Source organism: Lactuca serriola, chromosome 9 (assembly GCF_051521515.1).
Source record: "Lactuca serriola cultivar US96UC23 chromosome 9, Lser_US96UC23_V15, whole genome shotgun sequence".
Taxonomy (NCBI): Eukaryota; Viridiplantae; Streptophyta; class Magnoliopsida; order Asterales; family Asteraceae; genus Lactuca; species Lactuca serriola.
In genome coordinates this window covers 52,931,821-52,941,640 of record NC_136416.1, presented here as the reverse complement: position 1 = coordinate 52,941,640, position 9,820 = coordinate 52,931,821, and positions in this window count along the sequence as shown.

Below are 9,820 nucleotides of genomic sequence, written 5' to 3'. Positions count from 1 at the left end.
TGGCTTATATCATTAGCTTATTTGAAGATAATTGTGACTTGGAGGGGGAGCTCTTCAAAGACAAGAAGTGATTCGGTTTCTTTGTTCTGAAATGGGTTTTCATGGCGGGTTTGGTTTTGAAAGAAGATTCTTTGGGATTACATTCAAAAATGAAGTTAAAAGACATTACTTCAGTGCTTGGTTTATATATCCTAGAGCCCATGTTTGAAGACTATTGAAGAATCAAGATTCGTGGATTGCTTCATATATTCCTCATTGCAGATCTTTTTATTCGCTAGATGCTTGTTTTGGAAATTAAAGCATTGTCATCCATTCCATACTTTGAGGGGGGGACTGTAGGGTTTCAAAGCACTCCATGGATGATGGCAATGGGCCCCTTTGATGAATTCTAGGTTAAAAGCCCAAGACTTGTCTTTTCCCTATAAATAGTCATGTATTATTCACAATTAGGGTTAAGAGTGAGGCAAAATGTAGCCGCCACGTGAGGTTTCTTGTATCGTTAGATTCTTATTCTTAAAGTGTAATCTGTTCCTCATATTGAATAAATCGAGTGATCATTCGACATAATCTTCATTATTTGTGTTTGTTCTTATTTTCCGCATCTTGTTCATCAAATCACATTAGGGTTTTAATCCCAACAATATGCCTCCATAGCTGCTACGACATAGAGCAGGATTAATTGGTCTTTGGAACCCAGTCCATTTTGAAATTGAGTCGACCTTTTTCATCAACGCATGATACTCTCTCCCATGACATATCCTTCTTATCACAAACAGAAGATGTAGAAATATTAGAGTCATTAGAATATTTGGGATTTTTCACCTTTGGTACCCATCTATATTCGGGTTTAACCCATTTCTGTTCGATCTGATGGGTGCCTCGGCACTTGATTTGGAACTTGAAGTCAGACGTTGAGATGACTTTGACCTAGCCGGTCTTGGTTTCGCTGGAGCATCTATTGGATTGGACTTTTGGGTCAGCATTCTCTTCTTGTTCTTGGGAGTTGGATGCTTGGCCTTGGGAGTTGAATTCTTGGCCTTCATGGCATTCCAGTCAGCACTGTCTGAACGTGACCTTGAGGGGTTTCTTTTGAAGTATATCCCTCTTGGCGCGTTTTGCCACCCTTGTGCATAGTGGGGAACATATGCGCGATTAGGACAATTTTTGGCAATGTGTCCAGGTGTTCCACAGTGAAAACAAGTCTTTTTCTTCACTGTAAAATTGTTTCTTCCTGCCCCTGGTGGCGTATCTATGCCTTGTCTCTTATTGATCCCACAAGCACAATTGCAACAGGAACTCTGTTTCACTGGAATTGGTGGCCTGTATTTCTCAATGGTAGGTTTGTTAGGAGTAACAGAATTCGAAACAACAGATTCTAAGCTCAAGGAGTCATTGGTTTGTTCAGTAGTGTTCTCCTTGTTCTCATCTTCTGCTACTTTACCTGCACATAAAGTAGAAACATTTTAATCTTCAACCTGAATACCTCCTGACATAAATCCAGACGGTTTGCCATATTGAAGATCTGCCTCCCTGTTAATTTCTTCCTGTGTCATAGGGATGGATGTGTAGTTATGATTGAAAGGTGGAGGAACACTATCAACCCTAGACCTTTGTTTTGATTATCTTTAAATTTTAATTGGGTTTCAAATAATGACTCGACTGTCTGACTTGACGCAGTATAATTTTTGAAAGTAACTTCTGTTTTTCCACACTTAATTTTTACAGCGTCAAGTTCTTCGGTTACAGCATCAAGTTGTCTCTTAATATAGTCATAATTTTCACACTTGTTGTTATACTATTCCTGAAGTTTCCTAAAGTCCTTCGTTTTTGCTTCTAATTCAGCCTTCAGGGGTTTTTGTCCTTTTCTGAGTTGATATCCTTCATATCTCAGGTCCTCAACTTCTCTTTTTAATAAATCAATTTGTTCCCGAAGAAATTTAATCGTAGTTTCACAAGCTGGAGTACAAATTAACTTCAGTGACCGGAATGTTTTCGAAACTCATTGTTTTTACACACTTCAAGGCGTCAAGTTCTTCGATTAAAGCAGCAAGACTAAGACTATTGAGATCTTTTGTCCTCTTGATGACAGCCACGTGCATATCCCACGATTTTGGAAGTGAGTTCAGTAGCTTTTTTTTAATCTCATATTTGGATAAGAAGATCCAATCTATATTCATCTCAGTAGTAAGTGTAGTAAATCGTTGCAACTGAGTTTCGAGGGTCTCTCCAGGGATATAATCGAAAATGTTGAAATTTTGTCTTAACATCTCCTGGTGACTCTCTTTCATGTCTTTATTTCCCTTGTTGACCTCAAAAGCCACTAAAAACACAACTCGAAGCTAAAATAAAACTTAAATGTCAAACTAAATTTTTTTTAAAAAAATGCCCTTTGACTATAAACCTCAAAACTCAACCTTAAAAGTCAAATTTAAAAAGTCAAACTCAAAAGTCAAACCGAAAAGCTAAATTTGAAAATTTAAAAGTCAAACAAGAAAGTCAAAATTTAAAATCAAAGGTCAAACTTGAATGTCAAAGTCAATTTTTGAAGACAAAAGTAAAAAATAAAAGTCAAAAATTAAAAACTATTTTTATTTATTTATTTATTATTATTATTTATTTATTATTATTATTATTTATTTATTTATTATAGAGGAAAAAGGAATTTAAAATTAAAAGAAATTCAGTTTTGGGGTTAAAAGTGTCAAAAATACGAAACTTGAAGCGAAAAAGACGTTTTATGAATTAAATTTGGAAGGAGAGTATCAAGTCGTGGCCTAGAGGAGTTGGAAGTAGCACTGCTTGGTGAACCAGAGGTCTTGAGTTCGAACCCTGGCACCTCCGCTTCTGCTTCTTATTTTTTTTTAAATGCGAAGGCTGCTACTGCGAAGCGAGGACGAGGACCGAGGTGCGAGGCGAGGATCTGGTGCGAGGTGCGAAGACCGGCCTCAAACTCGGACCGCAAACCGAGGCCATGAACTTCGGGCTGCAAACTCTAGACCGTGAACTCCGAAACCCTAGCCACCGGCCGCAAACTCCGCCACACCCTCGCAGGTTTCGACCAAAAACACCGATTTTTCGACTTTGAAGCTCCAAAACTCGATCAAAAACCTTTTTTTATGAAAAACACGAAGAACAAACCCCCCTTACTTTTTAGAGATCTATCTAAAAACGCAAAAATCTTTCGAAAATAAGATCAAATAATGCTCCAAATCTGACAAAATTGACTGATACAACCAAGCTCTGATACCAATTGTAAGTCCCTAAAATGCATGTGTATCAATCAGATCCATTTGATGGTGCGAAATCCCAATCAAACGGATGATGTCAGATAAAATAGAAGAGAAGAAGAAGAAGAAGAATATGATGAATCTATGTATGAATTGATTAGAATGAAGATCTGGATACAAAAGATTCACACAGACAAAACTTCTCTCTAGTTTCTCTCTTGGCTGTGTACTCCTTACTGTTCCATCAATCTCTTCCTCACATCCATCACCCCTATATATATACACACGGGAAACATGGGCCTTTAAATGGGTTTACAATCGTAAATGGGTTTATGGCCGTAAACACCCATTGGGTCGTAAACATTTATATGATATTACATAAAAATACAATTTATCATAAAAGCAAAGTATAAACCATATTTTTGACCCAACAATTAGTACGTCCAGCGTACTAAGGCGGACCTTAATACGCTTATCGTACTCTTATGTACGCACGTCGTACTCCCTTTTGTCCCAAGTTTGCAAACTTGGTCCTTAAACTTATCTTGGTTTTTCGCTTCCAACCCCAAGGACCATGAATGGCAAGGTAATGATGGAAGAGGGTTCGGGAATACCTACCAAATTCTCAGGATGTTACACACTGCATCACGGCCTCGATCTTGGTCGGATCAACCAATATACCAATATGTATGACAAGGTTCCCCAGAAACTACACCTCGTGCAAACAAAACTCACACTTGGAGAATTTGGCATAAAGCCTCTCCCTCCTCAAAGTCTCCAGAACCTCTCTCATATGATCCTAATGTTGCTCCTTGGTATTAGAATAGACCAAGATATCATCAATAAGCACAATAACTAACTGATCCAGCATCGGTCTGCAAATCATGTTCATGAGATCTATGAATTCTGTTGGTGTGTTGTTGAGCCCAAAAGGCAACACCACGAACATGTAATGCCCATAATGAGTTCTTAAGGCCATCTTCTAAACATCCTCATCTCAAACCCTCATCTGATGATAGCTGGATTGCAGATTGATCTTGTAGAACAAAGACGCACCCTGCAACTGGTCGAACAAAACATCAATCCTCGGAAGTGGATAACGGTTCTTCACCGTTAACTATTTTCTCTCCCAATAATCGACGTAAATCCTATGGGTGCCATCTTTCTTCTTCACAAAAATTATCGGCGCTCCTTGGGGTGAACTAGTCGGTCTGATGAACCCCTTGTGTAAGAGCTCTTGTAGCTGTGTAGATAACTCCTACATCTCCAGTGGTGCTAATTGATAAGGTGCCTTAGCTATCAGAGTAGTGCCTAGAATTAGATCAATATGGAACTCTACCAGCCTTTCCAGAGGCACTCCAGGATAATCTTGTGGGAAGACATCTGAGTAATCTCAGACGATTGACACATCATCAATCGTCATCTTCCTCTCTTCCCTGGTATCTAATACATAATCCACAAAACCAGAACAACCCTGTTGTAGATATCTCCTAGCTCTCATGGCTGAACAGAGAGTTGGTCCACACTAAGCACATTTGACATGAATAACTAGTTCTCCCCCACTTGGGGTTCGAAGCCGAACTAACTGGTCACCACACAATCAATCATTACCATATTAGGGATCAACCAACCAATCCCTACGATAACCTTGCTCTCACAAAAAGGAATAGGAACCAAATCAGTCACATACCACTCACTAAATAACTCCATAGCATAACCACGATAAACCATCGATACTCGCATAGGATGATCATCGACAATCTCTATCTCTAATAGATAATCAAGCTCGCCAGGAGCATCACCAAATCTCTTTCTAAGAGCAAGAGATACAAACGATCGTGTGACACCTGAATCAAATAGAATCAACACTAGAACACCATTCACTAGGAAAGTCTCTAAATAAAATCATAAAAATAATATGCATAAACATCCAAGCAGTAAATAAATAAGGGAATGATACGTCGGTAACCACAACTGGTGCTGCACGAGGATCCTCTGATATCAGCTGGAAAGCTTGACTTCTCGAAACCGGCACCTCCATCTTGACCTGGTGGTCGTTAATGATCTGCAACGTCACCGGAGCGGGTGCTGCAATGGCTCCCCATACTGCCAAACTTGGACAAGTCGGCCTTCGTGTTGCCTTTCTAATTGCAATGGAAGCAAAACAAACATGATCCCTAAGTGGTGGTAGTGATAGTGTAATCCTTGTTGTAGTGACCGATCTTGCCGCACTAGTAACAACTGGAACCACTCATCTTGCAAGCCCTCTCGTGCGTTTGGCCACACCTTCCACATCATCCTTGACCCTGCTCCCCCTCGATCTTGAATTTATAACCTTGGGCTTCTTCCATGAGCCCTCAGATACCTGAGCCAGAACCAAATTCCTCTTCCTCTCCATCTCTAAATCAATCTCCCGCTCGCGATCCCGAGATATCATGTCCTTTAATGTCCTATAGCTAGACATACTCACAAACTCCCGAATCTCTCCCTTTAGTATATCATGATACCTGGCCTTCTTCATCTCCTCATCTGCCACATACTGCAGAACCAACAAGGTCCTCTCTTGGTGTAAAGCCCGTATTTCGGGGCTAAGCATTATTAGATGATGTAATAGTCTAGGTCAACTATTGTAACTCTTTTTGAAGTAATAAAGATGAAATATTTGAGTATTATGTGAATTTATGTGTTTTATACTTAATTATAATGGTATAATTAATAAAGAATAAAAATAAGCGTCAAAATTAAAGTACGAGATATGCTAGATATCTTTACATAATGTATGAGTATTATGACACATTGAAGTTTCGCGAGGGAACCGTCACGACACCGGGAGACGTAAAAAGTGAATTTACAATAGAACGACTTTTAGCCTTAACTATCTAAATGAAAGTTGTAGAGTACGTTCTCACCTACGCGTGGATGTATTGAACATCGAAAACAGAGCTCGTATGCAAGAGTTATGAATTTTAGAAATCGAGTGTCTAAATCGCGAAGCGGGATGCGAGGCTACGCCCAGCGTAGACTTCGGACGCCTCACGTACCAAGTACGCCCTATGTACGAGGATCCTACGACCCGCGTATTGACTTTTTCTGCGGTTTCGGAGAAAGCCACATCGCCCCACCCGAAGCAAGACACCTGCCCCGACACGCAGCATAACACCTACGCCCATCGTTCCGAGGAGGCTCGCGACTATAAAAGGGCTGCGAGAGCTGCTGAAATTTTTGCTCAATTCCTCGACTCTTTCTCTCTGTATCTTCTCTATAACTCACTGAAACACCCTCCTAAGCCTAGGTAAACCCCCAAGAATCTAAAGGAAGCCCAAAGCTTCCGAAGTCTCTGAGAAAAAGAGTTTTTCGGCTTGAAACTCTTCCTGCAAGGAACTCGGTTTTCAAACAAACTTCCCGGTTTCGTCAAACAAGATTATTTTTAGAAGATAGGTGATCTCGGAATCATGTCGTATCAGGTGAGTGTATAGTCACTTTCATCTTACACATAGATATGAAGTATTTTATATAAATTATGAGCTATGTGTATATAAATGTTATCTGTTTACCTGAGATGTTTGCTAGATGAAAGATATATACTTCTTTCTTTCAGATTTGAAACTTTTTCCTTCAGATCTACACTTTCTCAACTCGGTTCTACACTTTTTCTTCAGATCTAGATTGTATACTTTGAATTGGATGAAAGATCTGAACTTCTTTCCTTCAGATCTAAACTTTTTCTTTAGATCTTGATCGTATAAATATTTTATGCTTTGAAAGCTATGTTGGATGAAGGATGTAAACATTGTTTTTCAGATCTGGACTATATATGTATTTTATGCTTTAAAAGTTATGCTGGATAAAAGATGTAAGCTTTATTTTACAGATCTTGACAATGTATGTATTTTATATCAACAAAACCGTTGGGTAGAACATGGGTAGATAAAATAGTTGGTGTGTGGTGAAATAATAAACTAAAACTGTAAGCCCGGAAGCTTAGTGGGTTCCCCCTAAAATATTGATACACTACACATAACACAAATACAAATAACAGCTTTTACTGGGTCCACAGCTTTACCGACTGGATTACCCTGGGCCCACAGTGTGAGTCTGGATTGCCTTCCGGGCCTACAACTCACATCTTGATTGCCACCGAGCCCACAGTACGAGTCTCCCTCAGCTCGTATCTGGAATGCTCCCGAACCCACAATACAAGTCTGGCATGCCCCAGATGGCCCTCAGCTCGTATCTGGAATGCTCCCGGGTTTGTTGGTTACCTCATGATCCACTACCACCAACTGGCCCAAAAGATCTTATTTACAACGTCCAGGAAAGGCCCAAATCTAGTTAGTTCATAAACAACCTTAAACCCGAAGCTCATTTGGAGAGAAGATAGATTCAGATTATTATCACTTATAGTTTTTAGAGGGATTGAGAAGTAGAAGGATGCATATGCTGTGTACCAGGTCAGATTGTTAGTCAGACAAAGGAGATAGCATATGGCTAACCGATAAGAAGAATTTCATAGATATAATATTCATAGAAATAGATTTGCATATGTTGCAGTCCAGGTCGGATTTCTTCCAATCATGCAGAGGAGGCAACATATGACTAACAGTAAGAAAGAAAGAAAATTATTTTCTACAGACCTAATTCATCGGAATTTACCAGTCGCGCCATCAATACCGGAATTAAGGACAGAATCCGCACATCGAGGAAAAGTTAATCCTCGGTTCCAAGTACGGGTTCATTTAATGTGACGAGTGGATTCTCATATATATTTCCCTGCTCAACCTATCCAAGCATTGTATTGTCAGGCTGAACGGATCTAACTAGGTCAAGATTTGTCAAGACTAAGAATTTCTTAAGTTCAAGTCTGCCTAGTCAAGTCCATTTAGAATCTTTCGTGCCTACCGACGCATCAAACCAGAGCAAAGACCCTTCAACTTTGGGTACATTACGCAGACTCAGGTTGCCTATTATCACATGATCATATCACTTCCCAAAACATCTCCCTCAAGCACATTTCATAACCAACATATTTATTTTTTCTGATTTTCTAATGTTTTTGGATTTTTTAAATTAAAATTTTCTAATTTTTGTTTTGTTTTTATTTCTCCCCCTAAATTTGTGCATAGGAGAGAAACGAAAGTAAATGCGCAAATTTAAACTATCCTAAAACAAAAATTAGTCTTTAAAGCGAATCAGCTTTAGAAAAAGTCAGGAATGTAGAGAAGAAAACGCAAACCATAATTCACCGATTGAATCTGCATTCTGAAGGTCTGAGAACAGCAAGCATAATCTCAAAACAGATCCGAAAATTCTTCATATCATTAAGCACTAACCCCATGAGTGATCCCTTCCTTTCTTCCTTTCCCGCAAAAGGACACATACTCTCAACAAAGGTCTGAATGTTGTACAGTTGAGAGATGTCCCTAATCATATGCCAGGAGCAGCCACTACCAACAAACCGAAGTCTGATGATATGCCTCCATAGCTGCTCCGACACAGAGCGGGATTTATTGGTCTTTGGAACCCAGTCCATTTTGAAACTGGGTCGACCTTTGTCATCAACGCACGATACTCTCTCCCATGACATATCCTGCTTATCACAAACAGAAGATGTAGAAATATTATAGTCATTAGAATATTTGGGAGTTTTCACCTTTGGTACCCATCTATAATCGGGTTTAACCCATTTCTTGTTCGGTCTCACCTACGTTGTAGAGTACGGTCTCACCTACGTGTGGATAGAAAGAACGTCGAAAACGGAGCTCGTATGCAAGAGATAAGAATTTAAGAAGTCGAGTGTCCAAATTGCGAAGCTGGATGCGAGGCTATGCCCAGCGTAGACTTCGGACGCCTCGCGTACCAAGTATGCCCTGCGTATGAGTATCCTACGCCCCACGTATTGACTTTTTCTGCGGTTCCGGAGACGGCTACATCGCCCCACCCGAAGCGAGACACCTACCCCTACGCGCAGCGTACCACCGAGGGTACACCCATCGTTCTGAGGAGGCTCGCGCCTATAAAAGGGCTGCGAGGGATGCCAAAATTTTTGCTCAATTCCTCAACTCTTTCTCTCTCTATCTTCTCTCTAACTCACCCAAACACCCTCTTAAGCCTAGGTAAACCCCCTAGCATCCAAAGGAATCCCCGAGGCTCCCGTAGTCTCTGAGAAAAAGAGTTTTTCGGTTTGAAACTCTACCCGTAAGGAGCCCGGTTTTCAAGCAAACCTCCCGGTTTCGTCAAACAAGATTATTTTTTGAAGCGAGGTGTTGTTCGAATCACGCCGTATAAGATGAGTGTATAGTCACTTTCATCTTACACATAGATATGAAGTATTTTATATAAATTATGAGCTATGTGTATATAAATGTTATCTGTTTACCTCAGATGTTTGCTAGATGAAATATCTATACTTCTTTCTTTCAAATCTGAAAGTTTTTCCTTCAGATCTACACTTTCTCAACTCAGTTCTACACTTTTTCTTCAGATCTAGGTTGTATACTTTGAAATGGATGAAAGATCTAAAGTTCTTTCCTTCAGATCTAAACTTTTTCTTCAGATCTAGGTTGTATAAATATTTTATGCTTTGAAAGTTATGT